The sequence below is a fragment of the Dendropsophus ebraccatus genome, chromosome 8 (assembly GCF_027789765.1).
Source record: "Dendropsophus ebraccatus isolate aDenEbr1 chromosome 8, aDenEbr1.pat, whole genome shotgun sequence".
NCBI lineage: Eukaryota > Metazoa > Chordata > Amphibia > Anura > Hylidae > Dendropsophus > Dendropsophus ebraccatus.
In genome coordinates, this window is record NC_091461.1 from 86,013,722 (window position 1) to 86,035,546 (window position 21,825).

The 21,825-nt window shown below is 42.5% G+C and overlaps 1 protein-coding gene across 2 annotated transcripts in view; it reads right to left on the bottom strand.

Annotated features, from left to right (window-relative positions):
- Window positions 1-21,394, bottom strand: part of C8H10orf71 (chromosome 8 C10orf71 homolog) — a 68,144-nt gene extending 46,750 nt beyond the window's left edge. For both annotated transcript variants that reach the window (XM_069980828.1, XM_069980829.1), the window contains exon 1: window positions 21,190-21,394. The gene's annotated coding sequence lies outside the window, so the exon portion shown is untranslated. The remainder of the gene's footprint in view (window positions 1-21,189) is intronic.
- Window positions 21,395-21,825: the final 431 nt, after the last annotated feature.

Consider the following 21,825-nt stretch of genomic DNA (forward strand, 5'->3'; position numbering starts at 1 on the left):
ATCTCTACACACAACCCTTTTTTACTATCTGCATATTTGCTCAAAGAAAATGGGACAGGCACTTATACGGTCCATTTGAAACTTCATAAAAAATATGAACAACATATGAATTACAAACCATATACCGTCTGTATTTGTGGATTGGTTGTATAGCAACCCCTGGGCATACTCCTCCCAGTGGTCGTCTTGTAAAGCACTTTTCTTTGCAGATCTGCAGATATGGATCCAATATGGATTATATATGTTGTTTAGGTTTCTTTTTGTGCGGATCATGGCAGAAAAAATATGAATTACGGATCCACATTTTTTCAGTCTGCAAAGCACTTACGGTCGTGTCAACTAGCCCTGAGTGCAGCATGGAGAAGTGCAATCTAGCACCCTCAGATGATAATCTACGCCTTGTGCATTCATGGCTATCACATCATGTATATCTGTAGGATTGACACCCCTGCAGCTAAGAACTGTGAGACAAAAGTCAATGTACCCTGCAACTGGAAATTGCACTTATAAAAGTATTGTGAGCCGAGCCGATCGGCTAGATCCCAGCCTTGTTAAGGCATTGCAAGCGAGCGCCAATCTCCCTGATTAGCGCTCAGTTCTAGTTGTACATGGCCGAATATAGGGCGGTGTAAATGGACCCTTAGAAACTAGAAAAATGAGCAAACATAAAGGCAATAGCCACATTGTAATGGCAAAATCACTGGGTCAAAGCTTCTCCAAAATAGCTGATCTTCCTGTCCCTATTGATGGTATTTCACAACAGCCGTAGCAGACAAAATGCACCTCTTCATTCCTATGGTATTCCCTAATGGCCTTTATCAGATAAATTATGCAACAAATCACACTATAATCATTGTTCAAGAATGATTTTAAAAATATGACAAAGAGTTTAAGGTGTTGACTTGCTCTTCAAACTTTCTGTATTCCAATGGAGCATCTCTGGAATGTGCTGAATACACGAGTCTGATCCATAAAGGCCTCACCTCACAACGCACAGGATTTAAAGGATTTGCTGCTAACATCTTGTTGCCAGATGAACACAAGACACCTTCAGGGGTCTTGTAGGGTCCATGCTTTAATGGATTAGAGCTATTTTGGTGGCACAATATATGGCAGATGGTTTTAACATTATGGCTTTTGGTGTACATGTTGTATGATATGTATATGCAGGTTAGTTGTGTGAAGACAATGATGTTTTGATAATCTAAGTCAGACGTGTCAAACTCCGGCCCTCCAGCTGTTACAAAACTACAATTCCCATCATGCCTGGACAGCCAAAGCTTAATTGTAGTTCTGAAACGGCTGGAGGGCCTGAGTTTGACACCTCTGATCTAAGTGATCATGTTTGATGCTGTATTTTTATGCTGTTATACTTAGATGGTATAGGGTTAAAGGGGTAGTGCGGCGTTAAACAATTATTCACTAAATAACACACATTACAAAGTTATACAACTTTGTAATGTATGTTATGTTAGTGAATGACCCCCTTCCCCGTGTTTCCCCCACCCACGCTAGACCCGGAAGTGTAGTGCTCTATACATACCTGATCCGTGTCGACCCCCGTTCGCCATCTTGCGACAATGATGTAATCTTCATGCGACTGGCCGAACCGCTCCGACCGTCCCTTGTGCCGACCGCCCTCTGCCGCGTCATCAGCTGCTCAGGCGCGATTGGCTGAGCACAGTTATACTCAGCCAATCGCGGCTTAGCAGCTGATGATGCGGCAGAGGGGGGCCAGCATAAGGGACGGTCGGAGCGGTTTGGCCAGCCGCATGAAGATTACATAATTGTCGCAAGATGGCGGACGGGGGTCGACACGGATCAGGTGAGTATAGAGCACTACACTTCCGGGTCTAGCGTGGGTGGGGGAAACACGGGGAAGTGGGCCATTTACTAACATAACATAAATTACAAAGTTGTATAACTTTGGAATGTGTGTTATTTAGTGAATCATTGTTTAGCGCCGCACTACCCCTTTAACCCAACAGGGGAAGTGTTTATTAACCAAAATTTATTTACTCCTAGTTTTAGAAGAAAATAGAGAAGAGAGTAGAGACAAGTAGTCAAAGTGTAGTCAAGTAGAGTAGTGAGACATAATGAGAGTGAGTATAAGGATTTTTACATTGCGTAGCGGCGACACAACCTCTCTGCTGCCACCAATGGCTGTGACCCAACACAGTTGTATATGACTACCCCTGATGCATGCAGCTCTAGCAAACTGGACCTCCCTTATTGTCTATTCTAATGCAAGTTAGCATTAGAATAGATATTACTCTTGGGGAAGCTGTGTGTGTATCAGTAGCGCTGCAACCAAGGTACTCAGGTGCATAGTGTGCAGTGATTGACAGTTCTCTCACTTGCTTTGCAACAGGGTGCTGTGCTTGAAGCACTAGTGACATAGACCATTTCTCCAAGTGTGAGGTCTATTCTAATGCTAGCATGCATTAAAATCCACATCAGAATTGGCTATAGCTTGTGATAAGTAACTGTGCCGTGCAGTTCCTGATACTTTTCATTGGTGGTATGAAAGGGGCAGTGTCACCTGTAACTGCTGCTACAAAGTGTAAAAATGTAAAAAAATAAATAAATTTAGAAAACATAAAGAAAAAAGTATTTTCTTTAATAACATTATACTACAAGGCTATATACAGTATTTCAAAAAATATAAATATTCTGCTGAAATACCCCTTTAACTCCTTCTGCTAACATCTGTTCTCTTCTTGATGACCTGGCTTAATCCAAACCTGCAGAACATCAAGGATACTTCCCATACCATGAGTCAAGCACTGTAGTCAGATGTGCCCCAGGGTGAATTCAAAGGGACTTCCATCTCAATAAAATATTGGTGTGGCCTTCCTAATTCTACTGTTACATGTGCAGGGACGGTGTCTCCAGGGTTGTTGATTAGGTCCAGCTACTATGGAATCAGTTAAGTGGGTCCTCAGTGACTCCCAGCTTCAGCCATCCCTACACCCTACACTAAGGGGGACATGTATCAAGGCAAAACTGCGTATTTTTTTGCAGAAAGGGGCGATTTGAGAATATTTTATACATTTTATTATATTTTTTTTACATTTTTTATATATTTTATTTATTTTTAACAATAAAAGATACGCCGAAAACCCACTCCACCTTTCAGGTGGTGTAGGTTTTCGGCTGTGCGCACCAACGCGCACGGGATTCATGTAGAGGCAGTCCGCCTCTACATAAATCTCCGTAGCTCCGGAAATGCGGGGACATTTATAAGTCCGGCGTAAAAAACGCCGGACTTAATAAATGTCCCCCTTACTGTCCAAATTGTAGTCAAAATCACATTTTATTGAATGTGCAATGGCACTGCTCCCCACCCCATCAAGAAAAAAAACATATGGATGAATAACCTATTGATCTATTGTAGAATATTTAATCCCAAAGGTTTCAAGTAAAAGAAAAATCCTTTGATATATGTATTCATTTTAATCATAGTAGCCTATGGGTAACAGGTGTCACTTGGCATCCGTCCCAGGCATAAACAGATATGTCATGAGCTTTGCAATAGCGTTTTATGACATATCCATTAAACAGATGATATAATAATTTATGGGCAATGGACAAATTCCTAATAAGTGGCATCTGTCACTTATATGTAATAAAAAATTATAAAAAGCTTATGATATACTGTATACATAGAACAGGTATCATTATAGCCATGGGCCATGTTCCCACAGTGTCTTTTTTTGGCCATTTGAGGACAAATAACGACCAAGTTAAAATGGTCTTTGTCAGTACATGGCTTTATGCTTAATGCTTTGGGTTTAAAATAGCAAAATGCTATGTTTGCTATGTGCAACAAAGACAGTCTGACTATAACACAGCTTGATACATCTCAAAATACAACATGCTTCATCTAATGCCTTATGCATAACAATAATTTCCTTGGAAGTCAAAGGAGACATCATATTGGATCCATATGAACATGTACAGGTTCAATGTGAGGGCCATAGGGGCCAAACGTACTTGAGAGGACAGCCTATATTAATAAAAAGAATTATAGCTAATATTATGATACAGTAATATAAGATATAAGATATATTCATGCTACTATGTTATGTCTAAGATGCACTGATTCAACCAGAAATACTCTCCTAGGCACCCAAGGCCCTTTGGAGCTGTGGGGTCCCGGACTGCTCTGGTACATAGACCCTCTAAAGAAACCATAAGTCATTGGTGAATACATTGTGCAAGTTAATGGTATAAAAGTAAGTTTTGTCGAGGTCCTCTACAATCTATAGTTTCCAGGTATCCTTACTTATTCAGGGAGACCCCCTTATTAAGCACCCATGCTCACTGTTCTGTGCATCTCCAACTATATAAGCTGGGGGAGTAATGGGGGAGTAACCATGTCAAGCACATCAGTCCATCATGTCACATGGTAATTGAACTGGTTTGCATACTGCAAAGCTGCAGCCATGTTAGGTATGCACAGGGGGAATTTATCATACATGCACCTACCATAGATACAGCAAAAAATTTGCATAGTGTGCAAAGGGGTTTTGCAATGCACCTTTTGCCAGATCCAAACCAGACTAGAGCAGGGAGGAACGATGAGGCATTGAGCAAGGTGTGTGTGTGGGGGGGGGGGGGGGCAGCATGCCCTCCTCTGAGATTACTTTACTAGAAATTATCCCTGCGCCCACAAGATTAGGGTGGGTGTAGAGAACTGTTCAGCCGGCAGTTATTGAAAGTGCATGGGGGCCTTTATACTTGTGGTCACAGAAGCTTGGAAACTGCACTGGTTGCACACTGGTTGGCACAGAATACTAACTGGAACTGGAATAAACTAGAAGAGCATTAACAATGTCAGGTCACACAGACCTCAGAGCAGAGTTATTTTAATATCAATCTCTAGAGCCATACCCATTGATTATCAATTCACAGTGACACTTATTATAATTTACATGTATACTAACCAGAAGGAGAGTCTCTACTCTCATCTAGTACTTTAAGGCCGGGTTTACATATGTCCGGTGGTGCAGCGGCGTTTCCCTCCGGCGCAGGAGAAAAGCGCCGGAGGGAAACGCATCATTGAACTGATCCCATTGTTTTCAATGGGATCGTTCAAAATGTGCGGCGGTGAACTAGTGGCCGCCGCATCGCCGGACCGTCGGTGCGTTAGGACGCATCTTGCAGCGTCCTGGAGGACCGCCGCTCCGGTGATGCGGCGCCGCACCAATTCAATCGAATAGAGCGCCGGATGCCTCATCCGGCGTTCAGGCAAATAGTAGCACAAAATAAACACATCTCTCCCCCTGTGTGCTCTCCCCCTCCCCTATAGTCCCCCCTTGGTCCCCCAGTAGTATATAGCCCCCCCTGTTTCTCCTCCAGTAGTATATAGCCCCCCTGTTGCCCCCCCAGTAATATTTAGCTTCCCTGTGTGCTCTCCCCCAATTAGTATACAGCCTCCCTGTGCGCTCTCCCCCAATAGTATATAGCCCTCCATGTGCGCTCTCCCCCTCCCATATAGCCCCCCTGTGCGCTCTCCCCTTGTAGTATATAGCCCCCCTGTGAGCTCCCCCAATTAGTATATAGCCCCCGTGCGCTCCCCCGTAAATCCCATTGAAAATGAGAGGAAAACATACTTGGAAAAAAAAATGTCAACTGATGAGAGCAACTTGTGACAACTGATGGGAACTGATGACAACTGATGGAAACTGATGGTTTTTAATGAAAAGAAGGATAGAAAAACTGATCAGTTGTGGTCAGTTTTTAGGAAAAAAACGCAACTGATGCCAACTTATATATGTAAACCCAGCCTAAGCTACAGGGATGCACTATCCATGCCACATTTTAGGACAGTTAACATCTTACTATATGCTTGCCTAAAATTCCATCAGGCAGGCATCTAACATAGCCCCCACATTGCCAGCTATAGCCTGCTCACTTTTGACAATGCCTCTAGGGGTAGGGCCTTCAACAACCCAGGGTTTCTAAGATCCTTTCTGGAATGTCCAGAAAAGATGGCAATCCAGGGCCCACTTCCGTCTATTTACCTAGGTAATATATGTAGAGCACTTTATATACCGTACCAGTTTATGCACTTTTCTATCTTTTTATTTTAAAATTGCATTATTATGTACACTGTTGCATAACATTACCTTATGTGATATGTGATACTGGATACATTATGATTTATTTCTTTATACAGATGTAAATATTCCCATATCCTGGATTCCACTTTATCAGTACCGATTCTTTTCCTTTTTTATATTTTTTATGATGTTTATGCAATGATCTTAATTTACTAATATATATTTGTAATGTCTGTCTGACATTTTGTGATGTAGTTTTAGTGTATAATATAGACTTTAGGTATATATATATATATATATATATATATATATATATATATATATATATATGTAAGGCAGCAGCTGAAAAATTCAGTAATGGTATATATATCCCGGCCAGGTTCTTGGCATATACCTGGAGAGACGCAGGCGCATGTTACCAAGGTATGGAGCCTTGGTGAAATAAGAGCCTTTAGATGGTATCAGCTGTGTTAGGCAGCTGATACGTGTAGTGTTAGATTGACTGTTCCAGTCAGTTCCGGGCCGGCTCTTATTGGGAGCAGGCAAAGTGTTGGGTGGGTGCCTGCTCCCCATGTTCCAGTCTGGGACTTGTTGGGTATATCTAAGCCAGCAAGTCAGCTGACTAGGTGTGGCTACTACACTGGAGTAACTGTTTTGGCCCTTGGAGAAGGAAGACTGGAGCAAGCCAGTATCTGCCCCACACGGTTCTGTTTGGTTGCTACATGGTATAGTGAGGGAACTTACCTGTATAGTATGTGGTCGGATGAGCAGGTTTTTGTTTATGCTCTGCATGTGTTACTGCTGTATGCATCTTATGCTGCAATAAAGGCATATTACAGGAAACCTCCCGCATTTGCAAGAAAGACTGCTCCTGTCTCTGTGCCATAACAAGGACTATGCTACGATCCCAGAGCTGTAAAGCTCACAATATATATGTATATATGTTAGATGCTGCACATTTGGTATATACCTGTATCTTCTCTCTAAATTGACTTAATTTCTTTGTTGGACAGTGTCCCCTAGGTGGTGCATTATGATAGTTGGGCCCTTTCCCCAACTGCCGCGAAGACCCGCCTAGTTGACTCTCTTAAACAATGAAATGAAGCGAGAATAAGGAAGGGGCATGGGTGACAGTATCCCCCTGATGCTATCATGATGAACAAACATCTTCAGCCTCTAGCTCACCGACATCTACCAATAGACAAGCCACCATGTCTACCCACTTCATAGGACAGTCACAGGTCTTCCAGGGCAACACACATACTATCTGTACTCAGTCTTTTCGCACCAATCTACTGTCATTTGTTAAAGATCTCTGGTCCTCCTATTATTTCTGCCTCTATGTTACAGAGGTTAGTTTGCAAAGTTTCAGATCTACTAGATGTGCCTGAAAGCAGTAGACCACACCAACTTGTAGAATAAGGCCTTAATCACATGTTCTGTGATCATGGATCACAGAGAGATGAGATGATGGCACAGATCGGGTGAGATGATGGCACAGATTCCCACATAGAAGTCTATAAGATCTGTGTTTTTCACAGATTGCACGGCTCTGACAACACGCTTGTGATTTAATCAGTGTAATTAAAAAGCTTTAGACAGAGGCATGAAAAACACGGATGCAAATTGGATGCCATTACGGATGTTTTTTCATGAAACAGGGAGGGAGATAGTGGACTTCATCCACGGAGCTTGAAAATCACTGAACGTGTAAATAAGGCCTAAGGCTATGTTCAGACGCTGCATGAGACCGGGTCGGCCGGGTCACGGAACGGACAATCTCAGAAAAGATCATCCCGTCCGTGCGCGCTTGCATCAGAACTCCCCGCTGCACACAATGAAGCGTGCGGCCGGAGCCGCACACTTCATAGTGTGCACTGACAGGGTTTTCTGCAGCCGCTATTCATTGAAATTGACATTCATTGAAACTGACATATCAGTTTCTCGCGGTGCCGCTAATGATCCCGGCAGGAGTGTATACTAGGTTTATACACTTCGGCCGGGATACCCTCAGCCTGCAGCACTACGTAAGTTTCATACTTATCACGTCTGTTGCAACAACGGCTGTGATTACCGCGGAACTTACGTTGTGTGAACATGGCCTAAGGCTGCAAAGTGCTGAAGGCTTAAAAAAATTGTTAAGAACTGTATATCTGAAACTTCATGAAATAATTCTGAGAAACTGCACATAAGCCTAAGTTTACCATGCACAATGGTAAGTATTGGCTGTAGTCAGGCTCGGACTGGCCCACAGGGGAGCAGGGGAATCCCCCAGTGGGCCCTACCCTTTGGTGGGCCCCCAAACAGAAGGTGGGCCTCCCTGTCTGGCAGCTCCTGGATGACATATAATCATCCAACACTGCTGCACATGCCTTTTACCTGGTCACTTACTGCCTCTCATCATCAGCAGCAGCTTTACAGCAATGGAGCAGCTTTATCAATCTGCCGGAGACAAAACACTCTGATTCGCCTATAGCAACCAATAACAGCTCACCTCTATATATTAATAAGCTCTTATAAAATTAAAGCTTAGCCTTGATTGGTTCCTATGGGCAAGTTAGACTGTCTAAGTTGCGCATGGCAACCAATCACAGTTCAGCTTTTATTTTTACCAGAGTAATTTGAGGAACGAATGCTGGGCTGTGATTGGTTGCTATGGGCAACATCAAACCATGTTCTTAGTGTGGCCTAACCATAAGCTGTTTGCTTGGTCACGAATATGTTTAGTGACCTCCGCAGTGAAGTGCATTACTAGTCATTAATGGGTTAATGCTTCAGATGTGTTTGCCTGCAGTAACCATGGCAACCGTGCACTGTGATGACAAGCGCTTATGTCATAAAGAAGGTTCCATAAAGCAATGCAGCGCGCCCTGATCAGTGCCATCTTGGATGCGCCAGAGGTCCTTGAGCTTTACTACTTTACTGTCCCCTACCCTTGGAGGTTCTAGCAGGGGAAAGGGGATGGTCTGCTTTAGACTAACCCTTCATCAAGAGATACAGCCGCCTAGCCATCAATAAGGTGACATATATCACAGCCAGATATCTCTCTCATCAAGTTTAGTATATTTATAGTATGGTATTATAGTATGGTATTACCTTCTAAGCCCAGGGGAAGGGCAACTCTCCAGCCATGGCTCCCTCGAGGTTTCCCCAACAGGGGTTTTTTCCTTGCCTGAGTGCTGGAGGGTGACTCTTCGTGAGTCGGGGGTCTGCCATTTTCAGTGTCATGTAATTTTAAATAAAATTGGGACCCTTTGACACCTGATTACAATGTGTTGTGTCTTTATTTTGCGTTCTTTGGTTTAACTTTGGGGATCCATCACATATTGCAAAATCATAAAGCTGGACTGCTACACAGATCTATTACCTGCACAATGCGCACAAGTAGGATGGAGCAGTGGACAGTAGAATTCCTGCATGTATTTGCGTATCCCTGGACTAAAGGGGCACTCAAATCTTGAAGAAAAAACATGCATAGCAAGGTTTGTCAAGTGACAGGGTCACACCAATCATAACATATCATAGCAGCATGGACACCACCATAAATATGCATCATATATATGTTGCAGGGATTTGATAAAATCCCGTGCGTGTGTGTGTACTTTGTATGCATATAGGTAATGTGCATTTCTTTATATCTGTGCATGATGTGTGTATATATTGTGCATATTTGTATGTAATATATATGTACACGTTATGTTCACTAATTTGTAACTCCCCCTCCCATACCTAAACCTGCTGGGGACTCAGTGTCCAAGTGTCAATTAAAAGAGAAGTCCGGTGAAAAATTTTATTAAAGTATTGTATTACCCCCCAAAAGTTATACAAATCACCAATATTCACTTATTACAGCAAATGCTTATAAAGTGTTTTTTGCTGCTTTTACTACTGCATCAAGGCTTCACTTCCTGGATAAAATGGTGATGTCACGACCCGACTCCCAGAGCAGTGCGGGCTGCGGCTGCTGGAGAGGATGATGGCAGAGGGACACTGAGGGACACAGGGCACTGGAAGGACACTGAGCATCCCTCTGCCATCATCCTCTCCAGCAGCCACAGCCCGCACAGCCCTGAGAGTCGGGTCGTGACATCACCATTTTACCCAGGAAGTGAAGCCTTGATGCAGTAGTAAGTGCAGGGAAAAAAGCACTTTATAAACATTTACCGTAATAAGTGTATATTGGTGATTTGTATAACTTTTGGGGGACAATACAATACTTTAATTAAAAAAAATTCGCCGGACTTCTCCTTTAAGCGGGGAGAAGCCTCTTTGACTCTTTCTACCATAGAATAAAAGTATTTTCTATGCTGCGGAGGCACAGACAAATATATTTAAGGTACCATGTGTCTTCTTGACCTAACAGCATTTTACAGTGTCAGCAGTTTGGAACATAAATTACAGCTGACAGATTCCCTAAAGGAACAATTGACAGGCAGGCAGTAGGGTATGTGAAGATAATAAATAAAGTATACTTATCAGTCCTTATGCCCCATAGCGCTTCTCTCGGGTCTCGGGTATTTTTCTCCCGTGTTCAGTGTACATCTCAGCCCTGGCTCCTCCAGCTGCAATGTCACGGAGCGGCTGATGGATTGCCTGCTCAGCCAGTCAGTGACTGCAGCAGTGTCCCGTCCCAGTCACTGATTGAGTCGGTGAATAATTAGCCAAGTATGTGGCGTTTCAGCTGGAGGAGCTGCAGGAGGCCTGGGTCTGTCGGATATCGTTAAGGAAGCGCTATGAGGGCACAAGGACAGGTAAGTATACTTTCATTATTATGTTCCCGCACCCCCCCTGGCTGCCTCAGATTTGTTATTTTCATGACACTTCTACTTTCAAGAAAATTAATTGGCACACTATACTGTTTGCATAGAGTGGCTGACAAGTTACTAGCAGTGAGCTAGTATTGCTGGTCACATCCACAGCTTTGTGCAAAGTCACTATAGTAATGTGAAAGGCTTGACGCTGGTTATATCTGGTATATGTAGGGTGGGCCCCTAGGATTAAATTCCCTGGTGGGCCCAAGGTACCCCAGTTCGACACTGGCTGGAGTGATACAAAGTATTCCACCACTAGACTCTAGAATAGTGAAAATTTGTTCCCTGGAGTGATTTATCACACTTCACTGTCTGGCAAATGGACAATCAGTGTTTGATGGATGCACAGAGAAATCTACCTATAGGCTATGTTCACAAGGCATAAGAGACCGTCCGTTCCGTGACCCGGCCGGGTCACTGAACGGCCGGTCTCTGCAAAGATCATCCCGGCTGCATCAGAACTCTCACAGCACACAATGAAGCAAGCGGCCGGGGCTGCTTGCTTCATTGTGTGAACGGACAGGTCTTTCTGCGGCAGCAGAAAACTGACATGTCAGTTCTTTGCGGCGCCGCATGGGATTCCCGTATACGTTCCAGGCCGGGATCCCATAGAAAAATAGGCAGTGTTCCACTCCGTACAAAGTACGGCCGTTATTGCCGATGGCAACAATGGCTGTCCTTTTACGTACTGTGAACATAGCCTTAGAATGCATAACACCTACAGCATGCATTTTTGTCTCAGACTGATAGCAACCAATCACAACTCACAACTGATAGCAACCAATCACAACTTGGTTTTGGTTTCTCAGTTTTTTGTTTTGGTTTCTCATGTTTGTCTCGGACAGATTGATAAATCTGGGCCATCATTTATAGTACCGGTCTTCTTATATGGACAGAGACACCATGGTCAAGGGCCTTGTACGACTTATACTTATGCCCCCGGATTAGAAAAAGAAATTCAGTAAACCGTGACAAATTTGTGCGATGTGAACAGGACCTACAGATATCACTACATTTTATGTCTTTCCCTTATCAATCTATTTCTTTTAATTGCCTTATTTTACTGTTTTTATTTTAGAATTTGGCCTTAATCATTAATGTGTCCTCATAAACAAAATCAATTGCAACTGGTAAAATGAGTTTGTTACATGCAGTAATCCAAGGAAAGTCAACCCCTAAGCTACATTAGTAAAATGATGTGCTTGCAATGAGTCTTGAAACTGATAGTATGAGGATACTACTTAAATATGTCTACAAGTTACTGCAGACAGCAAATACCATTTATAGATTTATGGTGAAATATTTGAAATGATCTTATGTTAAGTTATATAAGTGATGTAACCATGCAGTGACAGCCAATATGTGCTTTACAGTGGCCACTAAGAGAATTATTTGAAGTGTTGCTGGCACTGATATCTTTCAGCTCCCTGCTTGTTGCTCTTTTTAACCCCTTCAAGACCAAGCCGATTTGCACCTAAAAGACCAGGCTCATTTTTCAAAATCTGTCCTGTCTCACTTTATGCGCTTATAGCTCAGTGATGCTTTAACGTATGCTAGTGATTCTGAGATTGTTTTTTCGTCACATATGGCACTTTATATTAGTGGCAAAATTTGGTCACTACCAGGGGCGTAGCTAGGATTCATGGGGCCCCATAGCAAAAAACTGTATGGGGCCCCATAAGTCCTGTACGCCCCCCCCCCCCCCTGCCAAACACAGACAATGACGCACATATACACACACAGAGGCACCATTAACATATATACAGATACGCCACTGACATACACACATATATACGCTGTAATGTGATTACACTAGTGCTGATGTATACACCATGAATAGACTGTACACAGGGAAATCATCTGATTGTAATAAGAAATACTTAACCAGAAATAAAAGAAAATGCAGCAGATATTAATGGTGGGTTCTTTTATTAGAGCCCAGCATTAATAGAAGCTGCTGCAGAACATCTTTGGGAGCAAACACACACATATATACACCAGTGCTACAGACATTGCTGACATACACACACACATATAGCCACAGATACATACACATACTGACATATAAATATATACACAGATACATATATACACACACTGACATATACATATACTCACAGATACATATATACACTCACTGACACACATACACAGCACTTACAGCTCCCAGGCTTCCCCCTCCTCCTCCTGTAGTCCGGGCTGATCTTCACATAGGTATTGAGGACCTTTGGGTCATGTGACCCAAAGGTCCTTAATCCCTCTCCTGTGCCGTCTGGCAGGTCCTGCTTCTCTGTTCAGCCCGCTCACCCGGCACTACAGTGAGGGGGCTGAACAGTGCAGTGGGGGTCCCTCTTCCTCTCTGGACCCCTGGGGGAGCGGGGTACCTACCATGAAGGCAGGGCAGGCTTCCTCGGGCCCCCTTCATGCAGGGGCCCCATAGCAGTCGCCTTCCCTGCCTTCACTGTAGTTACGCCACTGGTCACTACTTTTGTTTTTTGTGAAAAACATCAAAATATCATGAAAAATAAAAAAAATTTGCATTTTATGAACTTTGAAATTCTCTGCTTCTAAAAAAAGAAAGTCGTATCACATAAATTAGTTACTAAGTCACATTACCGATATGTCCTCTTTATTCTGGCTTTATTTCATAAACATATTTTACTTTTTTAGGGTGAAAGTTTCCAAAACTGATTTTTTTAGGGACCAGTTCTTTTTTTAAGTTGATTTAGGAGGTTTGTAAACTGGAAACCCCCATAAGTGAACCCATTTTGGAAACTACACACCTTAAAGAATTAATCTAGGGGTATAATGAGCATTTTAACCCTACAGGGGCTGGAGGAAAGTATTCACCATTAGGCCGTAAAAAAAAATGCAAAATTAAATTTTTTTAATAATATACATTTAGATTAAAGTTTCTCATTTTCAAAAGGAACATGAGAGAAAAAGCACCCCAAAATTTGTAACGCATGTTCTCTTGAGTACTACGGTACCCCATATGTTGGCGTAAACCACTGTATGGGCACACAGCCGGGCTCAGAAGAAAGGGAGCGCCAATTAGCTTTTCCAATGCAGATTTTGCTGAAGTAGTTTCCGAGCGCCAGGTGCATTTGCAGTGCCCCTGTAGTGTCAGCAGAGAGAAAAAACCCCATAAGTCACCCCATTTTGGAAAGTGCACCCCTCAAAGAATTCATCTTTGGGTAGGATGAGCATTTTGACCCCACAGGTGTTAGAGGAAAGTATTCAAAATTAGACAGTAAAAATGAAAAACTCCAATTTTTCCAATAATATGTTCGTTTAGTTTGAAATTTCTCAATTTCACGAGGAACAAGAGAAAAAAGTACCCCAAAATTTGTAACGCAGGTTCTCCTGAGTAAAAAGGTACCTCATATGTGGGCATAAACCACTGTATGGGCACACAGGAGGGCTCAGAAGGAAGGGAGCACCAATTAGCTTTTTCAATGCAGATTTTGCTGAAGAAGTTTCTGAGCACCAGGTGCGTTTGCAGTGCCCCTGTAGTGCCAGCGGAGTACAATCTCGCCATAAGTCACCCCATTTTGGAAAGAGCACCCCTCAAATAATTCATTTTGGGGTGTGGTGAGCATTTTGACCCCACAGGTATTAGAGGAAAGTATTCAAAAGTAGACAGTAAAAATGAAAAACTCGAATTTTTCCAATAATATGTCCCTTTAGTTTGAAATTTCTCAATTTCACGAGGAACAAGAGAAAAAAAGTACCCCAAAATCTGTAACGCAGGTTCTCCTGAGTAGAACAATACCCCAGATGTGGGCATAAACCCCTGTATGGGCACACAGCCAGGCTCAGAAGGGAAGGAGCGCCAATTAGCATTTTCCGTGTAGATTTTTCTGAAGAAGTTTCTGAGCGCCAGGTGCGTTTGCAGTGCCCCTGTAATGTCTACAGAATAGAACCCCCCCAAAAGTCACCCCATTTTGGAAAGTACACCCCTCAAAGAATTCATCTTGGGGTAGGATGAGCATTTTGGCCCCACAGGTATTAAGAGGAAAGTATTCAAAATTGGCCAGTAAAAATGAAAAACTTGAATTTTTCCAATAATATGTTATTATTTCAAAATTTCAAAAGGAACAGGTGAAAAAAATGTACCCCAAAATCTGTAACACAGGTTCTCCTAAATAGGATGGTACCTCACATGTGGGCATAAACCACTGTATGGGCACACAGCAGGGCTCAGAAGGGAAGGAGCGCCAATTTGCTGGAGCAAAACCGCAGCTAGTAATGGTTATTTGAATAGCGCGGTTACTAAAATAAAATAAAAAAATGAGATTACAGGTAATGTGGGGTGGTTATGGACAGTCTGGGGTGGTTCCGGGTAATCTGGAGGTGGTTACAGGCAGTCTTAGGTGGTTTTGGGTAATCTGGAGGTGGTTACGGGCAACCTGGGGTGGTTACGGGTAATATGGGGTTGATACGGTCAACATGGGGTGATCACGGGCAACCTGCTGTGGTTACGACAACCTGGGGTGGTTACAGGCAATCTGGGGTGGTTAGAGGCAACTTGGAATGGTTAAGGGCAACCTGCTGTGGTTACAGACAATCTAGGGTGGTTACAGGCAACCTGCTGTGGTTACGGGCAACGTGGGGTGTTTACAGACAATCTGGGGTGTTTACGGACAATCTGGGGTGGTTACGGACAATCTGGGGTTGTTACAGAAAATCTGGGGTGGTTAGAGACAATCTGGGGTGGTTACGGATAAACTGAAGTGCTTATAGGTAATCTGAGGTGGGTACCTGTAATCTGGCGTGGTTACAGGCAATCTGGAGGGGGTCACTGGCAATTTGGGGTGGTTAGAGGCAAGGTACGGTGGTCAGAGGCAAGGTGCGGTGGTCAGAGGCAACCTGCGGTGGTTGCGTGTAATCTGGGGGGTTACATGTAATTTGGCATGATTACGGGCAACCTGGGGTGGTTATGCGCAACCTGCAGTGGTTACAGGCAACCTGGAGGGGTTACAGACAATCTAGAATTGTTACGAATAGACTGAAGTGCTTATAGGTAATCTGGGGTGGGTACATGTAATATGGGGTGGTTACAGGCAATCTGGGATGATTACGGACAATCTGGAGGGGGTCACTGGCAACGTGCGGTGATTACGGGCAACGTGCGGTGGTTACGGGCAATGTGCAGTGGTTACGGGCAACGTGCGGTGGTTACGTGTAATCTGGGGGGTTACGTGCAATTTGATGTGATTACGGACAACCTGGGGTGGTTACAGGCAACCTGCGGTGGTTACGGGTAATCTGGGGGGGTTAGGGGTAATTTGGGAATAAAATGCAATTATTACTATAATAAAAAGTGTGTGTGTTTTTTTTGTATGTTTTTCACTTTTTGCACTTTTACACATTTATTTTCACTGTATTACTATGATTACTGTGATATTTTCTATCACAGTAATCATAGATCAGTGACAGAGACCAAAGACAGAGGCCTGGACGTCGAGGAGGAAGGACCTCCCAGGATCAGGTGAGTATATGGGGAAGGGGGGGTGACTGAGGGATGGGGGTGGCTGGGGGGGTGGTGTTGACTTGGGGGGGCACAGTATCACTTTTTATCCCCTGTCACCAATTGTTCATGGTGACAGGGGATAAAAAGTGCCGGCGGCACATGGCACAAGTGATCAGCGGTATATAGTATATACCGCTGATCTCTTGTACCGGGACCCCACAGGGGGGTCCCCGATCACTGCCCCATGCTCTCCGCTACCTCCGGTGGCGGAGAGCATGGGGCTTTCATTTATTTTAACATTTTGATCACTGTGAACAGACATTAGTCTGTTCACAGTGATGGCGGCGGCCATCTTGGATCTGATGGCCGCCGCGGGGAGGGGGGGTTAGTTACTGGGGCACTGGGGGGCTGATCTGGGGTCTGATTTTACTTATTTCATTCCCCCACCGTGGATTAACGGTGGGGGGGAGATGAAATACAGTGGCGGCACCAGCCCATTAGTGACTGCCGTATCAGTGGTCACTAAGGGGTTAATGGGGGTTAGCTGCGGGATCGCAGCTGATTCTCATTATCTCCGGTGCTGCAGTCAGATGAGAGCGGGATCGCTATCTCTGCAGCAATCCCGCTCTCATCATAAAACCCCCTGAAGTCAGGAACGTATACATACATTCATACTGCACGGGGTATGTGCAATAGGAACGTATATATACATGTTACTGATGTGAAGGGGTTAATATTTCTGAGATAACCTCATTGTGGCAGGGACATCTCGCTTAGCTGATCCCTAACAGTGCCACTCACTGATTGACTGAGTGGGCCATCACTGCCAAGATGATAAGAAGAGTAAAGAGTAGGGGGAGTAAATATGCATCTTTGTTTTATTTTTATTAAAAAATATGTGTATTCAGAATATCCCTTTAATTTTAGAGTGGCATGTTTAATGCCAATATTTCAGTTTCACTGTTGCTGTTAGTTATGAGACACGTAAAACAAAGCATAGACCTGATTATGTCAATTGTCGCTTGTTACAATTTGGCAACACATGTGGCTGTGGGATGTCCTGTACATATCACTGAGTGTCTTTCATACCACTAATAAGGGTGGGTGACAGACTGTCCTATGTGATGGCTCCCTTAGGTCATCACACCAGCAGTTGGGACTGTGTGTTGTTCCATAGCAAATCCAGGTTTAAGGGTCCTATTACACTGAGCGATTTTTAACAATTAACGACTAACGATAGACGTTCGCAAACGAGATTGTTTATCAGTAACCTGAAATTGTTCACCATATTACACAGAACGATAATCGTTAGTTACGATCGTTACTATGATCGTTATTGTGATCGTTGCAATGATTGTTTATTCCTTCTAATCCTAGAAAAACAATGAATAATGTGCTATTACACTGAACGATTAGTGAAAAAACGCGGAACTTGAGCGAACGAGCGTGGAATTACAGCGAACGATTAGCAAACGATTAACTATAATTTTAGGTTCAGTTCTAAATAAACGATCAACGACATACAAACGATTTTCCGATCGTTGCCTGCAATTACACAGAACGATTATCGTTTAAATTCGAACAATTTAACGATTTTTCGCACGATAATCATCTCGCGTAATAGGGCCCTAAAGCTCTCACCACAAGGGCTTTATACACAACCCCAAGACATGAAGGTGCCACCTGTGCCTGGATGGTGGACAAGAAAACTGTGAAAGCTGCCTGTCTAGGCCATCCAGAGGCTGTTTGCCAAGCTTATATGCCCTTACATAACCACCAGAGATGAATGCAACTTGAGGTAAATTCTGATGTGGAAAATCAGTCAAAAGTTTTGAATTAGTAGGTCCCAAAATACCTCTGAAATGCCCAAGCAAAGTCACATTAACCAGCACTATGCTCATACTGACCACAAGTCCGATATAAGCCCACTGATATTACCTCTGAACCCAAGGTTTCTAACATGCCAGCAAAAAAATGACAACTGTACAGCTGCCAATCTGAGCTATTATGCCAGCCATGATTCTACTATGATAATTACAATTTTTCCAGTGTTAGCCACTATGCCCCTATTACATTAATAAAGGCAAAAAAGTGACAAATCTTTTTGCTGTGTGGCATGAAGGCAGAAATATATACCAGCTAGGAGCTGGTGCGTATTTACAGTAGGGGAGCATACAGGAAGCCTTAGGTGCCCCTGCACATAAATCCAGCTTGCCTATGCGCTGAAGGGTTATTGTTTAAAGGGGTTATCCAGCACTACAAAAACATGGCCACTTTCTTCCAGAGAAAGCCCCACTCTTGTCTCCAGCTTGGATTGGTTTTGCTGCTCAGTTCCATTGAAGTGATTGGAGCTTAATTGCAAACCACACCTGAACTGGAGACAAGAGTCATGTTGTCTCTGAAAGAAAGTGGCCATGTTTTTGTAGCACTGGATAACCCCTTTAAGACTGGCATGTCCTAATAAATCCCCCGATATACAGTTACATTTCTGAAAGAATGACCTGATGTACTAGGATGAGAATGGCTTTCGGTGATTAAACCACAAGACAGAAACAACAAAGAAGAAATTTGCAACAATCAGGATTAAAAAAAAACCCTGGCAGACCTTGCAAGACCAAAGATGGTGTCTGTTAACTTTGCAATTTTGACTGTATTTGTTGATTTATGTTGTATGGTTAATTATAATTTTGTAAAAACCCAATAAAACTTTATTTAAAAAAAAAAAAAAAGATTAGAAAATCCTTTGGCCTATACCATTTATACCATTTAGTAAGCAATGTGAAATGCTTTATTTCTCCTGCAGTGCCGCTATTGAGTAATTAAACACTTTCCATTAGGTTTAAAAAAAAAAAAATGTCCCATATTTCACTCAATTTATACAAAAATAGGAAGAGACCATTAAACTATTAAAATTAACTATAACTCTAAAGCATCCAACATACATAGGATTTTGGAAGGACTTGCCCGAACCGACCTGACACTATAATTTTCCTATATCTATACTTCTACCCCTTCATTTTGTTTTACATTCCATTCCAGCAGGAGGAAACTTTATCAGCTTATTTAAAAAAAAACAAAAAAACTGAAACACGAGGAACCCTTTTGCCGAATACTTCTAACTCCAACTTACAATCGACATACAGTATAGAGAGAATATTTTATAAGCCTTCACTTCATGATAGGATAATGTATGAGATTTGGGCTCATGCACACAAGTATAGTCCTGTATATGGAACATCAAATCTCATAAGGCACCAAGATTCATAAGAGCATAAGAACCCACAATACAAATATATGCAAAGCTCTAAAATCGAGAGTAGCTGTTGTGGAGGCTGGAGGAGAGGAGGCTGGAAGAAGCAATATTACATTATATTACAGCAGGTGTTGCTATTTTGGCTATACGGATGAGTTGTATGACCCTGTATAACTCCTGTTTCCCTGGAGAGTAAAATCCTACACGCATTCTCTGAGAAAATGTATACAGCTTTCCATGAAGGAGTGGCAATCCAGCAGCTTCCATGGGATGGACTTGCAGACAGATATCTGCTGACCTCCTATGTCAGCCAAGTCATTTTGGTGTTGCCACATGGGTGACTTCACCGCTAACTATAATGATGAGTCATTTTAATAACATCCCGACCATAAAAGCTGCTTTAAAAGTCTGTTCAGTGAAAACTGAAATCAGTTCATATTATTGTGGGATACAATAAAACAGCAATGTGCGTAAGCATAACTGCTATACTAAAGACCTCACTATCATCAGATGACCACATTATCTAGTATCCTATCTGCTATTCTTTCATGTTTCTTGTTTGTTCCGCAATCACCCTGTTTATGAGCACCATGATGTCACCCGTCCCACCTGCCTGGGTGTAGAAACTGCTGGCATGTGGGCAGTTCAACCAGCAATGGTGATGTGCAGACCTCTGACCATAAGGAATCAGGCAAATTAATAATGTGCTAACCTCAAGGTAATGAAATGCTGAATATAGGAGTGACCACTGCTGACTGGACATGTGACACTACGACAATGACTATATCCCAAGCCGTACTGGAATTTTGGGTTTTAACGCCAACCCGAAATAAATTGTAAAAACTATAAGAATAACCAAGAACACATAAAATCTAGAATTAGTGGATACAAAACAATAACATAATATAATATAATATAATAAATGCTGTTCTGACTGTCCCGAAAACAGTAAAAATGTGACTGTGACACTCCATAGGAAATTATATTGTTAGGGTTTTAGGACTATAGAGTGATATCCTATGAAATATAAGCTGTTTAATTTAATTTGACCCTGCATATTTCCTTTTCTAAAGCCTAAAAGTTAAAAACAGTTATTGACTACAATATGTAATATAGAACTATAAATATACACACTATAATATACACACTAAGTAATACATATAAAATAGCAATGTAAATTATCAACATTTTCTTATGCTAACCCATGAAATGTGAGGATAGGCTTTAACTAGTGTGTTACTACAAGCAACTCGTCATATTATATACCATTAGCACAATTGCCATTGATAGAAACAAAGATTTCGATAAAGTTGCATAGTTTATAAGTGATAGAAGTTATCCTGTAGGTTTCATCTATGATTTTCCCTTCTGTGGACCAAACGGCCATTATGTAGTATTTTTTGTGCCCCACATGGACTGTGCTAGGGGTCTATTCACATCACATCATCATAGTCAGATGAAGTAGCATCAAGGTCCTGATTTAATTTATCTAATTTCTGTCTATTTGTCCATTGTAAAAAAGATTTCATTACTTCTTTATGAAGTTACTAAATATACTATATAATTGAAGGTCCTACTTACCTTATCGTATGTAAAGATTTTAATGTCAAGTCCTCATGAGCTCCCAGTTTCTTAAAAGGACGTGCGATCCCTTCAGAGTAAAAGTCTATTACAATACATCCCCCCAAATTGTGGCCTTAAAGTTCAGGGACCTGGGCATAATTACGGGCGCCCTGCTCCCAAGCAAGTCCCAGCTTAGTGCAGTGTCGGGTGTCTAGCAGATGGTAGCAGCTTCTGTGTCTATTTTTATATCTGGCTGTGTCTGTGGCAGTTTTCTCTCTTCGTGAAACAAATCACAGGCTTCCTGCTTTCCCCTGAAACTGAATGAAAAGGGTCCCTGTCCTTGTCATTACAGATAGCTGAAGAAGGAGATTGCTCTGTCCCAAAGAGGGACGTGTTGAGTGTGAATTGTATGGAGCATAGGGGTCATTAACTAAAATAACACATGGCCTCATAGCCCAAAAATCTGTGCCATAAATTCCACATGTAAACATCCAAGCACGCTTCCCTACAACTAAGCCCAAGATTGTAAGGTGAAATGCAATAGGTCAAAAAATGGAGATGACCATCATATGCATGCCATCCAAACCCAAGATGATAATGAGCAGAAAGTATGTGCCAGTTGTTTAGTCACCTCATAGCCATTCATGTATTCAC